This window comes from Antechinus flavipes, chromosome 6, assembly GCF_016432865.1.
Source record: "Antechinus flavipes isolate AdamAnt ecotype Samford, QLD, Australia chromosome 6, AdamAnt_v2, whole genome shotgun sequence".
In the NCBI taxonomy this organism is placed as follows: Eukaryota; Metazoa; Chordata; class Mammalia; order Dasyuromorphia; family Dasyuridae; genus Antechinus; species Antechinus flavipes.
The window spans coordinates 34,528,440-34,554,352 of NC_067403.1; the positions used below are offsets into that span (position 1 = coordinate 34,528,440).

General features: G+C 33.1%; 1 non-coding gene across 1 annotated transcript; it reads left to right on the forward strand.

The window, feature by feature from the left end:
• Positions 1-15,752: 15,752 nt before the first annotated feature.
• Positions 15,753-15,859, forward strand: LOC127542206 (U6 spliceosomal RNA). The gene has a single exon (XR_007948591.1). It is a non-coding gene; the product is annotated as a U6 spliceosomal RNA (small nuclear RNA).
• The last annotated feature ends 10,054 nt before the right edge of the window (positions 15,860-25,913 follow it).

Here is a 25,913-nt window from a genome sequence, read left to right on the forward strand (position 1 = left end):
CAAAAATGCTTTATACAGAGCTTCTTTCAGTTTAATTAAATATACATGGTGTTGTTACTGTTGTTGTTAATAATAAGAGCAAACATCTATAATTCTTCTTCAAGCTTTGCAAAATCCTTTATGTATAATATGTGATTCTCACAACAATCCTGAAAAGGGGGTTGCTAGCATTATCCCCAGTTTATAAATGAGGGAACTCAGGGTAAACACATACATATCCTCTAGGTTCATAGAACCAGTAAGTATATGAAATAAATTTAGAATTCGTCTTCCTGACCCCAACTCAAATCTTTTTTGGATCTCTGAACCCTCTCAAGATACCCTGGGGTTTAGTGGCTAGATTTTTTTCTTAAGAACCCTGCCTTAAACCCAACCACTCTTATTCCCATTGATTAGCTATCAATAGATCCCAAGCAAGCCCAACTTGGTCATAATTTGGGTCCTCATTAACTCAGATTAAATGTTAATAGGAATCTTTTCTGCTCTGGCCAAAAACCCTGAGGGTCTTTTCCTCCCAGTTTATTTAGATTTTTTTTTTTTGATTGAGTAAAAGAGGAGATTCTTTGTCTCAATTGCCACCTAATCACTTTATCACTTTATCACTTAATCACTGAATGGGTGCAACCTCAGTCAAACTAATATTAGTTGAAGATCTTGGTTTAAAAAGGCCATCCAGGGCCATCTCTAGGCCTCCTGATCTATATTTTGGCTTTGGATCCAGATGGCTTTGGAAAGGAACTGAGGCAGTTGACCTTAAACAACTTCCCCCCACTTAAATCCAATTCACTTGCATATCACCTCCCTGATGTCAAGGTTCTCTGCAAAAATAAAGGACAGACACTGCAACCCCAGCTTTATACTTAGTAAGTACCTACAATATATAGAGTGCTGTACTAGACATTCTGAATAAAAAGGCAAAAGCAAACTATCCCTTACTCTCTCTCTCTCTCTCTTTTTTTTTTTAATAACTTTTTATTGATAGAAACCATGCCAGGGTAATTTTTTTTACAGCATTATCCCTTGCATTCACTTCTGTTCCGATTTTTCCCCTCCCTCCCTCAACCCCCTCCCCCAAATGGCAAGCAGTCCTTTACATGTTGAATAGGTTACAGTATATCCTAGATACAATATATGTGTGTAGAACCGAACATTTTTCTTGTTGCACAGTAGCCCTTACTCTCAAGAATTTACATTCTAGCTCTTTATATCCTCTAGGGGAAGATTTGTATTGAGGATTCATAAGGTTTTTTGGTTTTGTTGTTTTGTTTTGTTTCATTTTTGCTTTTGTTTTATCATTGTGTGTAATCTTGGGGTTTGATCTAATAGGATAAGGTAAAGTAAACAAGGTGTATTTTCCTACCATTGTTAGCCAGATTTCCCTAGGAACTAAATTTTGTTATTGTCTTATAGGGGTACTCTGGTTAAGCCATTTGTTTGAATTATTCCTAATTCTTTTAGCCAAAGTTCCTACAAATATATAGTTTCTTGCTCAATAAATTGCCAACTCCCTTAAAAAAAAAAAAGATGTCTACATTTGTGCAATTTCTATCCAGCTGCCTTGAGCTCAGTATTTTTTCCTTGATATCCAAAAGTAAATATAGATGGGAAGAGACTTTTCACATGTCATCTAAGAACTCAAATCACTGTTATCTTTGTGACTTTGTTGATGGATTTTTCAAACACTATATTTGATATTTATTGGGCAATTCATATGAAACGTGATGTTGTAGGAACAGGGAAAAATAAACACTGGGAGGAGATCTAAGGAAATTGTATTCTAATCCTAGTTGGGCCAATAATTAGCTGTGTAGTTTAGGATAAATCATTTAATCTCTTTAGGCCTTACATTTATCATCTATGAAATATATATTTCATATATATGACTAATCATATGACTAATGTGGGGATTTATTTTGTTGAAATGCACATATAAATGTGTGTATGTGTATATACACGCACACACACATATATGTATAGAGATGGGGACTATTTTTATACTATAGTAGAAGGAAGAACAGCTTAATAGAAGAAAACAATTGTTAAAAAATAAAATCATCGGCAAACATTATTTCTATTGCCCCTTTTAACTTTAAGGAACATTTATGTTACTGTGATCACCAAATGTTTAAACACATTCCAAATGAAGAGATTAATCCATTTTTTCCTACAAAATGTGGAAACATCAACCTAGAAAGTAAATGACCAAGTTTTCCTATATATATATATTTTAGATCTTCCACTCTAAAGAACAAAATGACCACTAAAAACAAGATATCTTGGTGTGTCATATATCACTTAGGAGGTTAGCTTGAGCTCCTCCTGAGAATTCACAGTTGAATCCTTCATGCAATTTGATCTTTTCTCTGCTAAAATACATACTCAAAAATAAATAAACTCAGTAGGGGGATTTTCCTGCAAAATTAAATTCTAATTTACTGATTCCATTACAGAGGAACTTGGCTCAGCTAGCTTTTAGCTTTCCTACTGTTCTTTGGCAATTGGGTGTAGATATCAAAATAGAGAACTTGTGGCTAAGAATGCAAACCGTAGTTATTCTGAGTTAATTTTGAACAGCTTCCTTATGACACAGACTTGGAAACTAATCAGTTCATGATTGTGATCATTTTAATGTATATTTCTAATTAAGTTATGGTATTGGAAGTAAGTACATGCTGTTATCATATGATAATAAATGTTCTCTAACCCAAAGATAGATGTTTCAGGTAGATTTCATCAATTCAATCTTTCTCTTATATTTTGATACAGAAAATGTCTAATTTCTAGATGACATAAAATAAGAGATTTGGTTACATGATATGATATTGTGAAAAGAAAAAGAGTGCAAGAAATAAACAAAAGGGGTGGGGGGGGATAGGAAGAAGGAGAACAAAATTTAAAAAAAAAAAATCAACGAATAGATAAGGACCAGAAAGAAGTTCAAATGAAAGAATTATTAGAAGATTTTGAATGATTAAAAGAAAATTTGCTAACAATTGAAATGGTCCTAGAAGGATTTCCAGATCATTGAATTCAAATAATATTTATACTGTTTCTATGTCATAGTTTAGAACGTAGGAGGCCAAGTGAATAATAATCCCAAATTTAGATATATTGGAGGGAATTTTTTCAGTTATATTTATTCTACTACTATGTATTTCTACCATTGCAATATTTCTCCAATTCTTCCTCTTCTTTCTTTTTTCTACCACTGCCAACATGGTTCAGACATATTTTTAACACTCATTTTAAGTGTTGCAGACATTTCTTAATAATTCTTTCTGCTTAAAATCTTTATGTTTATGGTTTTTTGTAACAAAATGCAGAAAGAATAATCTTATGAATAAATATAATCATGTTACTTTTCTACTCAAAAATCTTCAATGTCCCTATTGGCTTTATAAAGGTTTTCTAATAAAGATTTTATGTTTCTTAGCACACATTCTATTTCCAAACTGCCATTTCTTCACTACCAAACATGAATGCACTTTTAGACATCTTAGTCTTATCAACAATTTTTCCTTACCTAACATGCCCTCCCACTTCAACATTTGCCTCATTAAATTCTACCAACCCTTTAAAAGCTCAACACAAAAGGCAATTCTCTCCATGGAGCTTGACTTAATTCATAAAGTCACTATAGACCCTCCTGCATAAACTACACAAAGCACTTTGTTATGTTTGTTACATTACTGTCTCACATAAGATTGTGTTTGATAATTGCTTATAGTGACATATCCTTACTGGATTATAAACACTATAAAGGCAAGAATTTATGATATATTATCTGTCTTTTCCTTAGAACCTATGACAATGTTCTTTACACAGTAGGTTTTAAATAAATATTTGTTACATCATATTATATTTGTATGTATTTTAACAATACTCCAGCTTCTTAGACATTCCAATCTAGATCTTCTACAAATTGATTGATTCATGCCTTTACTCCCATCTTCTGAATATCTCAGTTCTTTTTTTCAGATTCATATTGAGAGGCTCAAATACAAAAGTGGCCTTTATAAAGACATCAAAATAGTGTCTTTGTTTCCCTGATTTCCACATAGTATCCCCATTCAACTTTGTCTAGATAAACTTTAAAAAGACATCCATCCATCCATCCATCCATCTATCTATCTATCTATAGATAGATATGTCTTTTTGTATATATATATTTCCAACTCAACATGCAGGTGCATGTGGCTATTTAAAGGAAATTGTAAAATGCTTTCATGTCTTACTAATGTAGTGAGAAGGTATAAATAGTTTCACATGGCAGATAATTAGTTTATGCCAACACATTATTGTGCTTACGAGCATCTGGATATCAACTACTTGGAAAAACAGTGAAAAGATGTAGCTGTTAACAAAATACTATGAAGACATTTGTAAAATTGCTGAGTGGTGGATATTTAAATTAAACAAAGAATACATTAAATTGTGCTAATGGTGTGGTTTCACATTTATAAAAACAATTCAAGGACAGGGTACATTAATTCATCTCTCAGCTAAGATAGGCTAGATATTATTAATACATAACGTTCCTAAGTGCATATTTCTTAATTTTTACTATCTCCCTGAGGTACAGATAACATTGATTAATATAGGGTACCCTACCTCAACAAAATAATTTCCATAACTTGATGGATTTTAAAAGAAATTCCAGGATAATTTGATTTTCTTTCTCTTTCTCTAGATCACATATTTCAGCTCTATAGTCATTTCTATTAAAATGATCTAGTCCACTTCCAGAATAATCTTATATAACAGGAACCACTGTGTCATACACATTATCCCTGAAAAATAATAATACATGTATATGTATATGAGTATCATGTATATTTGAATAATCACATCTGTATATATCTATCTTTATACATGTCTACATGTTTTGCAAATCATTTCACATATATTAGCTTATTTGATATTCATTACAGCTTCAGAAGTTAGCTACTAGAGGGTTTATTTTAAAAGAAATTGAAGTTCAGATTAGTTAAGTGACTTGACCATGGTTACAGTGAATGGCAGAGTCAGGATTTAAATCTAAGGAAATCTAACATGCCCCCATTATATCATACAATTACAGGGTGTAATTTCTAGTTTGTTTTCATTGTTCATTTTGGTTTTGAGACAGCTTAGTAGATCATATCAAGAGCTGACCTGCGAGTTGAAATGATGAGTTCATGTTCTATTCTGCATGTACCTCCCTCCTGCTTATGTGACTCTGAGCAATCACAACTTCCTAAGACTATGGGAATTTCCTGGGATTAAAAATTACACAGCAGGTACAATTTTACATGAGCAATGGCAATCTCTTCATTGGGAAACTTGCATAATACCCTGCCAAAGGAAAATCAAGCATCTGTTACACAAATATAACACTTTACATTTTTATAATCTAAGTCATTGAGCACTAGAGGTAAAAGGAACTTTCAAGCCATAAAGGTTCCAAATTAATTTTACAAGTGATGACACTGGATATCAAATGGGTGCCATAGTAGTTATTGGCAAAACCAGGCCTAGACTCTCATTTTCTCATTTCTGAATTGCAAAGTTAGAAAGAGTATTTAAAGGGAACACCATTTCCCTTTCTAATCTTTAGGTCATGTCTTTATGATATCTCTCTCCCTCCCTCTCTCCCTCTCTCCCTCTCTCTCTCTTTGACTCTGTCTTTGTCTGTCTGTCTCTAGCTGTGTGTGTGTGTCTGTATCTCTTTCTGTGTATATATATATGTGTGTGTGTGTGTGTGTGTGTGTGTGTGTGTGTGTATACATATCCAAATTCAAAAAGAGAATAAGAAAGATGAAACTTGGTGAATCTTAATTGCCCAATTGATTTTTCTTTTTTCATTAAAAATTATTTAACTTGATTGATTTTTATTCTGTTTTTGAAAATGAGTTTCAGACAACATCTGATTTTCAAGCAAGGAAAATTTGAGTCAAATTCCTACTTTGCCTTATTTTTAACAAATGATCTATGATCATCAATATAATAAATATTGAGATATGAAAAAATGAGGCAAAATATTTGAAACTGTTTGATTCTTGAAGACCTGGACTCAATCTGACCCACCAGAATTTTAGTCTAAAAATCTGGTTTTCAATTCTCTCTGCTGCTTCTTTGTAGAGAATTTTGGGCAAGTCAGGTCACATCTAAACCTGTTTCTTCATCTAGAAAATACAGTTATTGATTCTTGGAATAATTACTTGACACTGTCTCTGACAGTAACAAATGAGAAAATATTTCATAACCATAAAACAGTTCCATAAAGCTATCAATCTACAGAGCACTTTAAAGATGCACTTTTATCTTTATCACTTTTAAGATAAGTGAAGAGAAATAAGTCACATTTAAAAATATGGACAGAACCAGTAATTATCACACTTTTTAAATAAGATGGCATGATGAAATACAGAATTCTGAACTATTACAAAAACTCTGCCCAAGTTCAGTCCTTAAGAAAATCATGTCAACATTGTTGCTTTAATTACTGTATCTATGTGTCTTCTTGTTCTCCTTCTATTTTTTCCTTAGTAATTCAGTCTTTCCTATGCTAGGGAGTTTAAATAGCTAAACTGGAAGTGACCAAAAAGAGTTTGTAGTCCAATGCCATCAGATTACTGAAAGGGGCAAAGAAATGAGAGAGATCAAGATGAATTGATGTACCAAAAGATTACACAATGAAAATTTCTGATAGATTAAGAAAAGGAGACTGGTCTCTTGATACAGACTACATCACCACCAACTCAAACTCATTCATTCATTTATTCTTATATCTATATCTGTATCTATCTCTTAATCTATTTGCATATATATGCATATATACATACATGTGTGGATGTGTTTCCCAGATACTATTTTGTAATTTGAATTTAAGTCACTTGAGTGAGTTTTTTGTTGTTCTTCTGGCTTTGGATTTGTTTCTATTTTGACCATCTTCATGAGAAAATTTTCATTTAACTTTTGTACAGCTAGCTCATCTGCTGCAAATAGGCAGAAATACCATCTGCTATCACTTGAAATCAAGGACCCCAGGCTGAGTACTTGAAAACATCTATTTGTTTCCTTTTTTGTTTTCCTCCATTAATTTCCTTTGTTTCTCTTCCATCTTTCCCGACCTCTTCCCTGAGGTCTCGAAAACTAACATCCTGTGTATGAAAAATGATTGCATAAATTCCCCCAGTTAGTGGGTTTCCTGAAGGATATTTCTTCTCCTGTTGGAAGTATCTGGGGCCCTCTCTATAATATACATGCTATTAATGTTCCATTTATCAGTCCTAAAGTCATGAAGACCTCATTTTCCCTTCTCCTTTAAAAAATATTTAGAAGTTAACTCTAGATAGCAGGTTTCCATTTGATAGCCACTTTTCTCTTCTAATCCTTGAAATTCTTATTGCTGCAATTAATCCCACAGTAACTAGTGCAGTGAGGACCTTAAACTTGATTTTTAAATCTGAATGCAGAATCATAAGCTTCTCTTCTCTTTCATTAGAGTAATGTTCTCCAAATAAATCCAGGATGTTATTGAGTGATGATATCTTTCTCTCATCCTTGAGGCATTACTTTTAAAAAATAGCATGTATTTGCTCAAATATTTTTCTCACAAATAAGGTCTTTGCCCAATAATTATCTTTAGTATGTGTTTCTGTTGCTTCTGTTTTATTAATCTGATTTATTGGAAACATTATCTGAATCACAAAGATGGACTGAGTATAGAGAATATAGGAACATTTTTGCAAATGTCTATAATGTCCAACCACTCACTGATTATACTTCAGATCAGATCTGAACATTGCATAGACCTGCAATCATTGGCTTACTCTGTATGAAGTCAAGTAAAAAATCATCATCATCAATAAATTTGTTTTGCTGACCTACATGGCAAAATTAGTTCTGAGTAAATTGTCTGTATAAGCCTTCTGTGCATTACTTCCAGGGGTATAGTGGTTGTTCTAAATATGGTAGAGAGCATCATTAGCTAGCATGGCTGGAGAAAGAGTAGCACAAAAATGCCTATGAGCGTGAAATCTCTAGTGTATCTTCTTGCTGGGGGACGAGGTTCAGATGCAAGTTTCCTAACTCGACTTGAAGGGTGCATGTTTCAGAATAATAATTGTATGAATGCATTTACATGTGTGATATTTTAAACTTACAGAACATTCTAAATAGCTTATTATGCTTTTTGCCTTCTCAAGGTGGTATAGGTTCCTTGGCAGGAGACCAAAGATAAATGAATAGCTCCATGGGAAATATTCCAATCTAACAAATCTAATAGGAGATCCAACAAATCAATCAGGGATTTTCTGAAGTTACCCCGTTATATCTCATTTTATCCTCACAATCATTCTATGGCATAGATATAATTATCTCTGTTTTGTAGAGCAGAAAATTAAAATGCAAGAGGTTAAGTGACTTTCCAAGGTGAAATAGTCACTGAAGAACAGAATAGAAAGTTGAACTCCAGGCCAATAGTTCCCATTAATGCTTCTTTTCAAAATACATTTTTGTAATCAATATTTGATTTCATTCTTGTATTAATTTTCTGAAATAATCATGGTAGATATTTTCTTTTTGAAAGAAGTGAAGACAGGGAAGAAATTAGCCTATTATTATGATACAGGGGATAGGAGAAATAGGCCTGGTTTCCTAATTTCTTGTCAACTTGTTTCTATTATACTGTATATCTCTCAGCTAAAATAGATTTATATTTTAAGGGTATTAGAGCTGACCTCAATATCAGGGACCTGCACATTTCTCCATTAGAAAATAGCATCATTCACATTCTGACCAGAGATATCCTCTATGGCCTAGAGAAGTGTGAGAATAATGTTTTATTCTAAGATGCTCTATTTTTTTTTTTAGTAACTATGCTTTAAAATATTTTCAAATAAATTATCCAACACCTCATAACTTATTTTAATTTGAGTCATTTTTGCTACATGTTCCTAAGATCACACATATAAAACTGTGAAAATGATTATTTATCCATTTAGTACAACTAAAACAATTTTAGAATAAGCATTATGTACTTAAATTAATTTTAATTAAGAATTATAAATATGTTGAAGAGAAAGTCAATTGCTATCCAGTTTTTTTTTTTCCTCTCCAGGTTCCCTATATGCACTTTTGTCCTTCTAAGCTCCTATTTTTTTTTTCCCTCTAAGATATTGTGGAATAGAGAATTTAAATTATCAATGTCTGGAACAAAAGTAAATTATTCAAGTAGAAATTTCAAAATATATGTGATTCATTTTTGAATCTTCTCATCAGGAAAAACTATTCCAAAATAGCCAAGGACTTTGCCTGATTCTGGCTACACTGACTGATTTAAGTTGAAATCACCTTACAATATGATAAGTAATTCCTTTTGACACAGAAGCAAATACATGTCATGGTACTTTGGAACCCTAGAACAACTAGCATGGGCATCCAGAATAAAATGTTTATCCGAGGCTGTGTTCAAAAGCAGCCAAGGTGGTTTGATTAACTTGTTTCACTAATTCACAATATTCTGGCTGTCCTAAAAATAGTGGAGTGAATTGTGAGTATAGTTCAAAGCCCTAGGTAAAATAAATGTGTGTTAGGACATCTATAAAAGTAGCTAATACCAGTTAAAAGGAGGAGTACAAAAAAGATTGGAGGTGCATTTAAAGCTAAAGAAAATATAACAGAAGTGATTTTGTGGGTAAGAGAGATAAGGACATGGGAGTGCTTGGTAAGTTCAGTGGAGAACTGATGGTTGCTTTCAAACCAGCTACCAGATCAGCTCTATTATTCACACAACCATGAATGAGTGGCAACCTGGCTTTGGAAATGGATAGCCAGTGTCCGGATCTGGAAGGTCAAGTTCTGTCTTTCACATATTTGATATATACAAGTCACTTAACTTTTTGATGATACAGGACAAATCTCATTTGTTAGAAATCTACTAATCTACATTGTTTGAAAGGATTTTCAGAACTAAGTATTCATCAAACCAACAAAATCACAAGACTAGACCAAGCAAAAATACATGCAATTTATTCCCCCATTCTACAATCCTTAAGATAGCTACAGATCAGTTGTTTTTTTAGTGACTGAGATAAAGGTAGAATCTAATTGCATGTAGTGGGAGATGGTATTTAATCATAGCATAGAATGACACCATGGATAGGATGATTATAAAAGCTTAATCTTGAGCTGAAAGAGGCACAGGCCTCCCATAGGACTCATTCTCTTTCTGCAGGAGGGAGCAAGAATAAGGTGAACTAAAACAATAAAAAGTTCATTGAATATAAAATAAGCATTTCCCAGAATTTCTGAGGCTGCTCAGGGTCAAAGAAAGACTCTGCAAAGAGAGAAAATGTGAGTAGAGGGGAGGGGGGAGATGGGAGGAGAGTGGGAATTGGGGGTAGAATAACCAGAGGCACCAAATATAGTATCTTTCCAAAAAAAAAAAAAAAAAAAAAAAAAAAAGCTGCCCTCTAGCTTGAACACTCCTGCTGGCTGAGCTCTCCTAGGAAATTCTTAGTGCAGAATTAGCTACAAACACACAGGCTAAGACTTACTTTGGAATTCAGCCCTGATTGAACTGCGTGCACACCAGGGTGCCCCGGGAGAATCTCTGTCCTTATACTGGGGAATTACTGCTATTCTGAAGGCTATGACTGAGGTACTGGGTATTGCCCTAGGATAACCATGTTCCTAGAAACAGAGATAACGTCCCCTTAGGGGAACATCTACCTCTCTCTTCCTCCACCTTCCCGATGTCTAACATTAATGTCCCTGCCCCAGTTTGAATTAAATGTGGATATGCATTATAAACCATGGGCTCGACTTTCTCTACTTAAGAGGAAGGAGCATAAAAAGTAGATAAAACTGAGATGTGAAATGGATGAGCATGAATATAGTGAGAAGCCAAGGAAGGATTGTCCTCTCTAAACCCCTCAGAAAATTTACTGTTGATAACCTTCTGGGCCAAATAGAATCAAGCTCATTATCTATAACTGTGAGGTATCAAGGCAGTCATTTGCTAAAAATGTTTTCTTTTTTGCTAGTTTTACTCTACGCATCTTTACCCCTTTCTGGAGAATAGATTTAAGGATGCAATCTTAATTGATTCAATTGAGTCCCTTGTTTTAATTAACATTCATTTTCCTGAACAGATTGGAAGCAAATAATTTTCTTAGCCAATGAAAATGAATAAAATGAATAAGTAACAAAGTCAGTGAAGCAGATGACAGATAGACTAGAAACCTGCCACAAATGGAGTAAAAGTGGGAAGAAAATTAGCAAAAAATTCATTGGACCATTCAGAGAATTTCACTAGTTTTCTGGATAGTGACTTCTGCATTATACTCAATTAACCAAAGTATATCAGGTGAAAACATAATTTTTAAAATGTATTCTTTAGCAGGATCCAAAAAGGAATGCAATGAATTTGGAACTTATAAGTCCATGGATGAAGTTACTGTAAATTCTGGGAGAGAACACAATAGAAACCTTTCAGAGTTAAACGTTACTTTTCTGTATTTCTTGGAACACTGAAATTTAAAGGGTTTGACTTGATTGTGACAAAAAGTTAACATGTATCAGAAACAGGACTTATACATGGATCTTCTCGAGATAATTAGTGCAAAGCACATACCTAAGTCATAATCATCTAAGTCAAAAATCTTAGAAATGGAAAGAATATTATAGAACAACTGATTCAATGTTGGATTTGATTAAATTATCTATCATGTATGAGTTGTACCTTTCCCTTTGAATTCCTTAGATAAAGTAATAGAGCTGTGCTGATCTATATCTGGCCATTGGACCTAGATTGCTCTGAAGGGGAAAATGAGGCTGGTGACCTTGCACAGCCTTCTCTCACTAAAATCTACTTGCATTTCATGGTATCACCTCCCTGATGTCAGGATTCTCTATGAGGACAAACCATAACCATAAATAAGAATTGAAATTATTCCATTGTCTGTGTACTTTTCAACATGATTTTGCTCCAGACTCTTATTTTAAATATGTGCGAAATCTTTACATTTCAAGTAACTTTCTTGAAAACAACATTCTACTTTTTAGTCTATTCTGTTGTCCTCTTCTAGTTCATGGATGTCACCATCCTCATTTGGCAAAAGGGATATATAGACCAGTGTCAGTAACTGATCTGTTCAAATGTCAAAACACTAACACTGATTCCAAATCCCGATTATTGCCACTACACTGAAAGACACACATGGATCAAAAATAGAAACTAATTTATCCAAATTAGAATAAAAATATAGCTTGGTTTGGTTCTTGATCTTGACAAAGGCCAGGTTTGTGTAAAGATGAAATAGGTAGTTACCTGTGAATTATAACTTATAGAGATACTAGGAAAATCATATTACTTTTTCATATATTTGTCCTCGTGCGGTTCTTTATTTTTTCCTGGTATTCATAAGGAAATGTGTATTAAAATTAATATATATGTATAACCAGAAAAATAAAACAATTTACATATATATATATTTTTTTTGGGGGGGGAGGAGGCAATGGGGGTTAAGTGACTTGCCCAGGGTCATACAGCTAAGAAGTATTAAGTGTCTGAGATCAGATTTGAACTCTGGTCCTCCTGAATTCAGGGTTGTTGCTCTATCTACTGTAACACCTAGCTGCCCCCAAAAACACATTTTGATCTTGTTTTGGTATGGGGTGTGAGATGTAGGTCTATGCCAAGTTTCTGACATATAATTTTCCAATTTTCCCAGCAATTTTTCTGAAATAGTGACTTCTATTGCTAGAGTTTGGGTATATCAAATACTAGATCGCTATAATCAATGATTATTATGACATACATATCTAACTTACCTTCTATCATACCTCCCCCATTCTCTTATCCCTTTCTTTGAGTATTTTTGTCTCATTTCCTATCAGCCCCTCCCTTTGTTTTCCACTTTTTTCTCCTACTTTTTTATAGGGTAAGATAAATTTCTAGAGCCAACTGAATAATATATATAATTTCTCCTTCTTTCTATCCTTCTCTTGAATCCCATATTGGAAGATCAAAATTTTTTGTTTAGTTGTTTTTTTTTTTTTATTTTTTCAATAAAAATGATTGAATGTCTCTTATGTCCTTGAGATCAATCTCTTCTCCTAAAAAATGATGGTCAGTCTCACTGGGTAGTTAATTCTTGATCATAACCACAGTTCACCACTATCAATAAAGGATTGGAGGATCTGGAATAGCATATTCCTGAAGAATTTATCTTTAGGAATATGGTATTCCAAACCCTCCAATTCTTTATTTTAAATGCTGCCAGATCATGGGAAATCCTGAATGTGGCTCCTTAATACTTGAATTCCTTCTATCTGGCAGCTTGCAGTATTTTTTTTTTCCTTGAGATTATAGTTCTGGAGTTTTACAACAATGTGCCATGTTTTTTTTTTTTTTTTTGTTTGTTTGTTTGTTTGTTTTTGTTTTTGTTTTTCTTGTGGGATCTCTTTCTAGCAGTGATCTATGAATTCTTTCAATGACTATTTCCCTTTCTGGTTCTAGTATATGAGGCACTTTTCCTGGATGATTTCTTGAAGAATGCAATCCAGACCTTTTTTTCCAGTCATGGCCTTCATGTAGACCCACAGTTTTTAAATTGTCTCTTCTGGACCTATTTTCCAGATTGGCTGGAATTGGTCCAATGAGGTATTTTATATTTTGTCGTTTTTTTCATTATTTTTAGTTTTTTTTGACTGATTCTTGATATCTTATAGCATCATTAACTTCCATTTGCCCCAGTCTAGTATTTAAAGTGTGCTTTTTCTTAATTTAGCTTTTGTATTTCTTTCTTCCATTTGATTAATTCTACTTTTTAAGGAGTTGATTTCTTCAGGAATTTTTTTTTTTTTTTTTGCATTTGGTCAATTGTATTTTTAAAGGAATTGCCTTCCTTTTCCAAGCTGTTAACTCTCTTTTGCACACCTCTTGTTTAACTAATCATTTTTTCTTCTGCCACTCTTATTTGTCTTTTAAAGTCTTTCATGACCATTTCCAAAAAGTCTCTTTGGGCTTGAGACCAATTCATATTACTCTTTGAGATTTCCTCTGTGGACATTTTATCCTCGTCGTGTTTTGCTCTTCCCTATCACCATAATAGCTTTCTATGGTTAAGACTCTTTTCTGTTTCTTGCTCATTTTCTTTTCTTTTTGTATTTCTTCTTTTGTGACTTTTGTGATTGAAGTCTGCTCCTGGAGAAAAGGAAGTGCTGTGCTTCCTGTGCAGCTTTAAGTCTTGACTTTGAGCACAACTTTGGTTCGGTGTTTTGCTCACAGCAGAAGATTGCTTTATCTGCTCTTTCCAGGAAACAGCTTGGTTTGCCAGTATTTTCTTTTTAAGCTGGGATTTGAGGTTGCCCCAGTGAGTGAGAACTGAAAGACTTAGTTGTTGATCTGCTATGTTTAGTACCTTCTCACTGGCTTTCCCAGACTCTGTGAGCTTTCTTAAAGTATTCCAGTCTATATTGAATTAGAGAGTGCTTTCATTCCATCAGACCCTGTTCAGAGGCTTGGTTGTTGAGGGAAACTGGGAGTCCTGGAGCAGCTTCCTGGCTTCACTCTGCTAATTCCACTGCTGAAGTCCCCAAAGCTGTCTTTTAGCAAAGTATAGATGACACTCATTTTTTTCTAATGCTTGGAATTTCCTGAATTGGGTATACACAAATTATTCCATAATTAGAAATAATTTTCCATCTTTGATTTAAACTAGACAAACTGCATCCTGATATGTTTGCATTGAGTTGTCTATCTTATTTCTGTCTCTCCTCAAATGTTATGTTCTACCCAAGTTTTTCCTAATTCTATCCCTTTGTTAAGGCTTTTCTTCTCTGTAAGTTACTTTGCATTTATGTTTTATATAATTTGTGTTTTTTTTTTAATCTGGATATCTGCAGTCCTTCCTCTAAGTGGAATAAAATTTTCTTGTAGGAATATATATATATATATATATGTATATATATTTTTTGTTTTTGTTTTTGCCAAAACCAGACATACTAAACATCACATTGTCCAGCTTATGAAATGTTTGTTGAATGGAAACATTCCTCTATTCTTGAGTTGTCTATCAAGAAGTACAATAAAGAAATAATTCTTGATTTGGTGATGGGGAAGTCTCATATTTGATTTCTGATGCCATCATAGGTAAGTCAGGCAACTTCTCTGATTTTCAGTTTCTTTATATACAAAAATTTAATATTAATATTTGTGTCACCTGCCTTAAATGATGAATACTCAGAGTGCAATCATTTTTTTTGTTTGTTTTCAGAGTGGAGAAAGGAGTTAATATCAATACTCTCTTAACTTTTTTTTCCTAATCACTCTCAAGAGTAATTGTAGTACTTCCTCCAGACCTGCTAGCTTATTTCCCTCACACCAAATATTGGTTAAACAAAATATCATCAAGAATAGCTAATATGCCTGAAAATTAAAGTAATTAGTAAGTGGATATTAGACAAACTAAAAATTACACAAATGTATACATTCTTAAGCTGGAAGTCAGATAATCATTTGATTCAATCAAAAAAAAAAAAGAGGGCAATTTCACTAAAGAGAATCTATCTCTGGCAGTTTTTAAGAATCCAACTACTGGAAGTCAAGGGACATCTTAGAGGTTTTTTTTTTTTTTTTTTTTTTTTTTTTTATGTGTCTACAACTCTGAGAACACAGAGCTGCTATTGAAAAGTGTGCACTTAATCTCCTCATTACTACCTCTCTCAAAGTTCTCCAATAACCTCTCAAATAGGTTGAGAAAGTCCTCACTTTGTCAGTATATATACAAAAATTAGAATGATACAGAAAAGATTATCGTGGCTCCTGTGCAAGGGTGACGCACAAATACATGAAACCAAAGATGCTAAAAAAGAAGGAAGTTCTTGCCCCCAAAAAAACTCCTTGACACCAAAATCGTTGATTGTCAAATAATTCAATGCCAAAAATAGATATGATTTTTATCATTGTAAATGACATTAAAGAGGAAGTACAATCTCTTTTACCACTGTACCCTAATGTATATGGTAAATTTCTAACTATTTGATGTTGAAGAATGTCATGTTTTCTTTACCATTACAACATCCATTTCCTCACAGCAGGAAACATATTAACATCCCTAACACTTAGCATGTGCTTTGTTACACAGTGTTTAATAAACATTTTATCCATTCATTTACTCCTCACTGAATGTGTTCTCTATCAATATGAAGTCACATCTGCACATTCAGTGTTCTCATAGAATCAGAAATCATGTTTTCTACATATATGCAGATGAAAGGCTGTCCCTGAGAAAACCATCCTGGAATTAGTCAAAGTTTTATATCTTGAATATTGAAGAAGTATATAAAGATGATTTTTTTATCAGAAAAATTAAGAGGTAAATTCCTACTTTATAGGCCCACTGAAACATCTTGAATAAAAATCTACCAGTAAATATGATAAGATGAAGGATTGAGACCTCATATTATTCCCACATGATACTTGTCTTCTCTTCTAGCTCCTTTTATTTCAAAGGCTTTTTTTTCCCTGTGTAACTTAGAGATTATGAATATTCAGTATGGTAACATTTATGAAAAACTGTTCTTCAGTTTCTAGGCAAAAATGTTTTGCCTGGGCAAATGTGGGTAACAGTTTAGTCTATGGTAATGACTCAGTCCCAACACAGTTTATTGGTTGAGTCTTCTGAAATGTTTTGACATCTATATTTTTAGCTTTCAGATTCATTATCGGTATGTTCATGAAAGATATCAATCTTCTGATTCTAATTCTAGCCAACAGGTCATGTCTTGATTTGTATTTCATAGGAACTAGAATATTATACACTATAGTGACACATTGATGTATTTTGCAGTTTCTTTCATTTCCTTTTTGATCTAAATTTATCATGGAATTGTAACTCCTTAAAGAAAACACTTTTGTAATTTTTTGGGCACTGACCTACTATTAAATTACCACCATAAGTCATTCCATTTATATAAATAAATCTTCATGACTCAGCAATTTGTTCAATGCTTCTCTATTAACAAGTGGTTTTCTAGTCATCTCATGAAATGTTGCCTAGACCAAAGGTGATGAATTTAAGTGCTCCTGCTCAAAGCAATGAATTACAGCCCTAATCAGATCAGAATCGAATTGGGATATTTTTAATACAACAAATAAAATCACCACACAACATAGATAATGTTAATTTGTAGTTTTCTAAGTCAATATGTGATCCAAATGGATCTATTTTTCTTGACACTATGGGCCTACATTGTAGCTGTCATCTCCCACCATACTACAATTTTTCCCAAGAAACTAGAGTCCTAATCCTGAAAAGCCAAACACTAATAGGAAAGCTCGGGCATTATCATGCTGTAAATCAATTCTCATGTAACTTGCAGCTATTTTCAGAAAGTGCAACTCCATGCATAATCCTGCTCCTCACCAATTCCCTTTTGTATTTTCTTCTCCTAGAATCTAATCTCTTCCTAGTCTATGATTATATTGCATGTTTTTATTTGTATCTTCAGCACTAAGCATAGTTATATACAAATAATCAGTGCTTAAAGAATGTTTTAGCTATCTACTTATTAATAACTTGTTAGTTTAGGTTTTGTGTATGTTGCCCATGAAGGACTTTTTGATTCCATTCTTGGCCATAAGATGTTTCACATGCTCTGTTGTTTGTATATATCTGACAAATCTATTGGTGTGTAATTATCACCCTTTATTATTACTCAACAAAATTCTCATCCAAAATTGTTTTTTCTTTAAGCTTTTGGCTGCTTAAATATGTATACAGAAAGAAAAAGGAATTTTACTCATTCTCTTCCTATTCTTAATGACAAAATATAAATATTTCTATAGCTGCTCTAAAGTGATTGACCCTGTCCTTCATTAATATTATATGAGTTTCTGAAAATGAAAAGAACTTCCCAAACTTCTGAAAAAAAGTTTAACATTAAATCAATGTATGTTTTTTGTAATTGTGTTTGTGGATATGTGTGTACAAGATTCACCCTTTCCTATCTTCTTATCTTCCCTATCATTATGGAGGGCATAGTTGTTCTCCCAGTTTCTCAGGCTCACAACCTAGATGTCATCCTCACTGTCTCTCACTCCACAAATAATCTATTGCCAATATCTGTCCATTTTACCTTTGTAATTTCCTTGAATATATATTCTTCTTTTCTCTAACACTGCCCCATTTTAGTGCAGGACCTCATAACCTCAAGCATGGACTATTATAAGAGATGCTGATAAAAATATCTCCCTTTACTCCAATCCATCATCCAGTTAGCCACCAAAGTGATATTCCTAAAGTTCAGATCCAACCATATCACACTGGTACTCAATAAACTCCAATGGCTCCCTATTGTCTCCAGCATCAAATACAAAATCTTGTGTTTGATAGAGTCCTTTATAACCTAGGCTTCTCATACTTTTTCAATTTTCTTAAGCCTTACTCCCTGCCACATAAACTTCTTCCAGTGACATGAGCTTCTTTGATGGTCTTTGAAGAAGAGACTATATCTCTTACCTCCAAGCATTTTCTCCCAAACCAAAAAAACTTCCTCTTTTTTATCTTTGCCTATTGGTTTCCCTGGCATCCTTTAATTCTCCATGAGAATCCTACTTTGTACTGGAAGTATTTCCCAACCCCTAGTAATTTTAATGGCTCTCCTCTTAATTTTTTTTTCTAATTTATCCTGTATATAGCTTGTTTGTAATATCCTGTATATAGCTTTGTTCTCCCTTATGAGATTGTGAAATCTTTCAAGATGGAGACTGCCATTCTCCTCTCTTTGTATCCTCAATGCTTAGCACAATATCTGGCACAAAGTATGCACTCAGTACATGTCGATTTATTTAGTAAATAAACTGCTTTGATTTCAATAGAATTCTAACATCACAATGGAAGATGTATATTGAAATTGTAATCATCATTAGTATGAAATAAATATTTTGTTTGTTATCTCAATTTATTGAGATAAGCTAAATCTAAACCAGATGAGGGAAGGGCTTGAATGTTAGTTATATATATAACTATATGTATATATATATATATATATATATATATATATATATATATATATATATATAACTATATGTATATATATATAATATATGTATATATATATAATATATGTATATATATAATATATATATAAATATATATGTATATATATAATATATATATAAAATTTAAATATTGGTTTATAAAAAAGCATTAAAGGAAGAGACATTATGAAATGAATGACAAAAAAATTCAGAAAAAAATGATTTAGAAAGATCAAGATCAGTTGATCAGATGGATACATCTGAACAGGAGATCCAAAGGGCAAGTGAATTTAAGACTTATTCATTCCCCTGACATCTAAACAAGTATAAGAAATTCTCTCCAATTCTGAAAATAGAACTAAGACTTTCCCGGATTCTAAGAGGGAACACATGCCTGATAGTTCAAAAAGATAAGTAATTAAACCACAAAAAGCCCAGGTCTCTGATAGACCTACAGTTTTCCATTTTACTGTCTGCCTATTTCAAATTCTGACACATAGATAAGAAAACACATTGCAGCTGCTGAATGAGTCAGTCTGGCAGTTTTCTGCCTGCAAGGATGTACTGCTCTGGTTAAACCTCATATGCCATTCCATCCAGGACCACAATTTCATCTGTTCAACAAATAAATATTGAGCACTTACTATGTACATGCTCAGCACTAGGTTAGGTGCTCTGGGAGACATAGGAGAAGCAGAAAGCAGTTTCCTGCTCAGGAGGAAATTAAAAATAACCCCATGAAAATTTAAATGCCAACACAAAGATAACAATATGTGTCACTAGCTGGAACATGATAACATTTCAAATAAATGATATACCCTATTTTATGAGTTCCAAGAAAGGAGATATATTAATGTAGGTTATTACAAAGGAGACTTCTATTAAGGAATTGACAATAGCTTAGTGGGCAGTGACAGACATTTCAAAAGAAATCAAGGAAATATTTTTAAATGAACAAAAGAATAAAAAAAACAGAAAAGGAATACAAATATGACAGTTTCATATTTCCTTAGTTAAATTACACGTGACCATATCTATCTATAGACATGCTTGTGTATAGATTTGTAAAATTGTGTTAATGATCATCAAGTTCACAATTAAAAAAAATTATTTTCCAATAAAAGATGTAGATTAGAAAATTGTATAAGAGTTTTTAAAGGGGTAATTCTAGCTAAAATTCTTATAGTACTTTTGAGTTTTCAACACTCTCTATGAATATTATTTCATTTGAGTCTCTTTCAAAGGAAGATAGGTAATGCAAGTCTAGGAAATATCACTTGCATTTTATAGGTTAGGTAATGATTTCAGAGAATTTAAGAGACTTATCTATGACTCCTTATGTTACCAATATCAGAAACAAGTATCAAATCCACATTTTCCTTACTCCAAGCCCAGCCCACACTATCATACAATTTTCATTGAGATTATCTCGAAAGATGGATATATTTCATGCAAAAAAGAGAGGAAGAGGATGGCTATAGATGTTTAAGAAGCACAAAGCAGACTGGCATGGGTAGATTGTAGAGGTGAGGAAGTAATATATAATAAGACAGAAGCTAAGTCTAAACCAGATGAGGGAAGGACTTGAATGTTAGTTTAAAATTATATATAATATATGTATATATACACATATATAATTTAAATATTGGTTTGTAGAATGGCATTAAAGGAAGTGACATTATGAAATGAATGATTTAGAAAGACCAATGGATCAGCAATGTATAGAATATATTAGACTACAAAAAAGATGACTAAGTGGTTTTTATCATGTTCATCTCCTATTACTATGAAAAATAATCCCATATGATATTGTTATACCTTCTCATTACTAAATAAGGTTCATCATTGTCTCTAATATTTTGGAAGATCTGTGATCTCATAAATGTAGGTACTCTTCCTAATGCACAGTACAACTATCTCTGTCATTTCATCATGTGTGGCTCTCATCTGTCTCCTAAAATCTTCAAATACAGTCTAATGAGTATTTCTCTATACTTTTCAAATTGTGTACATACCACTGGAATCTTCATATTGTGAACCAGTTATTCTGTAAGATTACTCCATAAATGACTGTAATATTCTGACTAGATTTCTGAAGGTCTGGGGACCTGCCTTAGTTTCAGCAGAATAATCACCACAAGAATAGTCAGGAATAAAGTGTAAAGATTTTATTATCTCCTTGCCACTTGGGGCAGGGCTAGCTTTCTGGGGGACCCTCAGATAGACCTTAGTCTTAGTGGAGGAGTGAAGGAGATGGGACAGCCACCATAAGGGTCTTTATCTTTGAGTCTGTCCTCTGTCCTCCAGCCTCCATCTTCTCTGTCTATCTCAGAGTCTGTGTTCCTTCCCAGCTCTCTTAGCTCTTATATACTCTATTATAAGTACATCATCATAGGTGTCAATCTTGTAAAATAGGTGTCAACTTATAGAACTATACTAAGTATATGTAAACTACATGTAAAGTAGAGAAGCATTATCTTAATTCCACTGAGTGGAAGGGTTTCAAGTCCACTTGGCCCTCTACATCTCCTGCTTTCTTTTGTTTTAGAACACAGGTGGTCAAGCCTTCCCTGACTTCTCAGAGTGGTGAAAACACCAAAAAAGGACGTGATCACACCCTTCCTGACTTCTCAGGAAGGTGAGAACACCAAACCACATACTGTTAGCAGGTTTCCTCTGGTTTGAAGGGTCTTATTTGAAATAGGTAAACATAAATCCATCAGCATGGGAAGTATTACATAAGCACATAGTAATATAACACAGGCTAGTAGTGATGTAACAAACAACATGAATCAACATGAGGAATTATACATGTCCATAAGTCCTAGAAATAGTCCAAAACCAATCTATTGTCCATTACTCCAATGATTCCTGCTGGTTTTAAACTCCTACATCAGTCTTATTAACAATTTTTAATGACTGAATTTATGCCACATTAACAGCTATGATTGTTAGGTGTTTATTTTAATTTCCATCAAATTTCATTATAATATTTATTCTCTTCTACCTCAAAAAGAAGAAAGGGAGAAACTATTAGCACTAGGTTGATTCAATTTATATTTTTTGTGGTAATAGAATTTATTATACTTCTAAACCCTTGGCTCTTATGTCTACGCACACATATATATTTCCTTACTCAGCTACCTTGTACAAAGTTTGAAACAAAATGATTTCCAATTCTGTGCAAAAAGATGTGCTTAATGTTGTCCCTTCTTCCTCTAAATTCAGTTCATTTACTCATTCAACAAGCAGTTATTGAATAGCTATAATATCCAAGGGCAAAAACTAAATGCTTTGGGCTATATAAATATAATAAAATGCAATTTCTATTTTAGGAGCCAAATATTTATGAAGGGAGATAAATTATGTACATAAATTACTGCAATATCTTGCAAGCTTTACAAGGTTTCATGTTTAGACATTTTGGACATATGATGCCCATTTTCTAAGGACTATCTTAGCAAAGGTTAAAGATATGTATCAAATTCAATACATGGTGATGCATTTTCTCTCATAATAACTCTTCAAAAATATCTAGTATGTAAGGTTTATAATTTATCAATTCAGGGAATGCATATATGGGAAAAATTATCCCTTCTTGAAGTATTCAAGTATATGAGGAAGGACATTATGGCTTGATGGGACTCAGTAAGCTTTTGAAAAGGAGACGTTTGTGGCTGTTTGTTTTTAGGTGTTCATATGTGTATGTTCCTTTCTTTATATCTCCAGCACTTAACAGAATGCCTGGCACATTTTAGGTACTTAACAAATCAGAGTTGTTTTATTTGGATTCAGCTTCTTCCTCAGATATATCATTTGACATAGAGGAATTACTTAAATTATCAAGGTCCCAAGACACTCTCTAAGTTAGCTGCCAGAAGGTTTAGTGATTTGAATAAGTGGGATGAGTTTTCACATTACTGAAATCAAAGGTCAAGGAAAATAAAATAAAAGGAGTCTATAAATACATATATTATGAACTCTTGATGGGGTGAATTGAAATCGTTAATACTTCATACTGTAGACCCTCTTAATATCTTCTTTTATTTTAATTTTTACTTCCCCCACTTACATGTAAAAATAACTTTTGAGGGCTTATAAGTGTATATTCAATTTTTTGCATATTTCCTGATGAATCATGTTGGAAGAGAAAAATCAGAACAAAAGAGTAAAACCATAAGGAAAAAAAAAAAAGAAAAAAGGAAGCAAAAATGAATATAGCATGTGTTGAGTTATATGCAGTGCTCATTGTACACTCTCTCTGGATGCATTATTAGGATTACCTTGGATCATGGAACCACTGAGAAGAATCAAATTGGGCATAGCTGATCACTACACATATATAAAGCATATATATTGCTTACATATAAAGCAATATATATTGCTTTCAACAATGTTTTCCTGGTTCCGCTTATTTCACTCAGCATCAGTTTACATAAATCTTTTCAGACCTTTCTAAAATCAGCCTCTTTACCATTTTTATAAAACAATAATATTCTATTACTTTCATATCCCATGTTTTATTCAGCCATTCCCTAATTGATAGGCATCTGCTCATCTGATCCCTTGCCAAAAAGAGATACCACAAACATTTTTATAAATGTGGGTCTTTTTCCTTCTTTTATGATTTCTTTGGGATACAGACCCAGAAGTATCATTTCTGTATAAAAGGGTATGCACAATCTGATAGCCCTTTGGGCATAGTTTCATATTGCTCTCCAGAATGGTTGGATTAGTTCAAAACCACATCAACAATGCATGTGTCCCAGTTTTCTCACATTCCTTCCAACATTTATCATTATTTTTTCCTGTCATCTTAGTCAATCCGAGAGATGGGAAGTCATAATATCTCTCATTAAATGTTATGTTCTTTTTATTCACTTTCAAAAAGAACCTTCACCAAAGTTTACATTTAATGAAAATATATCCTAGGAAACAATATACATAATGACTACAAAATGTAAATGATAAAAATAACAACAAAAGGAAAGGAATAACTGCTTAATCAAAAATGACTGAAATGTGCATAGATGAATTAAATATATGAATGCATATATATATGTGTGTGTGTATGTATGTATGTATATGTATGTGTATGTATTTGTAGATAGACAAATAGCTAGATAGATAGATAGATAGATAGATAGATAGATAGATAGACAGATAGATAGTTGTCCTAGCTGCCATAGTAACATCTATCCATCTAAGTGATGAAGTGGATAAAGCTCCAGACCTGTAATCAGGAAGACCTGAGTTCTAATCTGGCCTCAAACATTAGTGTGTGACCCTGGTCAAGTCACTTAATCTTTTCTGCCTCAGGTTCCTGATCTGTAAAGTGAGCTGGAGAAAGAAATGGCAATACACTCCAGTATCTTTGCCAAGAAAACCCTGAATAGAGTCATAAAGAATAAAATATGACTTAAAAGTAACTATAATGTGCCATGAATTGTAATGAAACACAAGGATACAAGTACAAGAGAGAGAAAAAAGTCTGTCTTCAAGGACCATAAATTCTACACCATAGAAGTGAGTGGTTGCCAAGAAAAGATATTTTGGTTTGAAATATTTCAGAAATTGTGATCAGAGCTAAAGGGTATTAGATCAATACATACATTCCAGTAGCAATGACAGTAAGAAAGATGAGAAATTCACCTCCCCTTGTTTCCAGAAGTGGGTGTGGAATATGAAACACAGATTATAGACTCTAAGATTTGGTTGATCAAGGCTAAAATAATCTTTTTTTCTGCACTTTTTCTTGCTTTTTTCCCTTATAGGATGAACATCATAGTTTATACACAACTAGGGTGTCATGAACTGAAATGAGGGGAATGGGCTTCCTTCCTCTTTTCTCTCTCATTTTTACTCTGGTTTCAAGAAATAGGCCTGGATATTAATTCTCTTTACAGTTTTTAGGTGCCAGCAGGATTACACTCCAGATCAAGAGTTTGAACAATGGCATTCTTGGAACCAGGATTATAATCATTTAGGAATCTAGCTTACAGAATAGGTCAGAGAAGCTTGCAGGTTAATACTTCAATTCCAATTGTATACAGGCTCTGACTTGGTAAGCCTTCTCAAAAAAAAAAAAGTCTTTAATGTGTATACTTGGCAAAATATATATATATATATGTATATATATATAGTTTAAGGGCCTGGGATACTTGTCACTAGGTATTTATTTTTATGATAGATAACTGATTAAATCATTTACTTCTTGGGGGAAGGGGAAAGTAAGTAAAATTTCAAACTGTATTGATGAAATTGGCACTCATCAAAAGTAATGAATTAAAATTTGAAGAACTGAAGGTAAATAAGTGAATATACAAACAGACTTTATTTATTAGTTTTAGAACACCTGAATTATTGGATTAAACTCAAATTTATGCATTCCATGCATGTGAGAAACAGGAACAAAGCCCAGAAGTGCATGTATTTGGAAGGCTGAGAATTAGACGTGCATGACATTTTCTACTCAGATAAAAATACACATGCATATGTCTGTATGACTCATTCCACACAACTCAAAATTGCTGGAGAGTGGGTGTTGCTCTGAATATTACTGCACAATGTAGTTTTCAAAGAAAAGAAACATGTTTGGCACCTTCCATTCTTCCTGGGTAACTTTAGATTAATGGAAATCACAATTAATAACATGCTGAACTAGAAAAGCATTAAAAGCATGTCAAAAGCTAAAGAACAAAGAGAAATTCAAACACAAGGTGATGGCTGTTACGTCAAGACACACTCTGTCACTATACATCTTAATGAAAATAGGCCAAGTCCAGATTAGCAAGCTAAAGGAGAAAATGTAGACATTTTAATAGACAATCCAAGGTTTTTGCCTCTTAGCCTATATTTCTAGATATATTGTTTGTGAGAC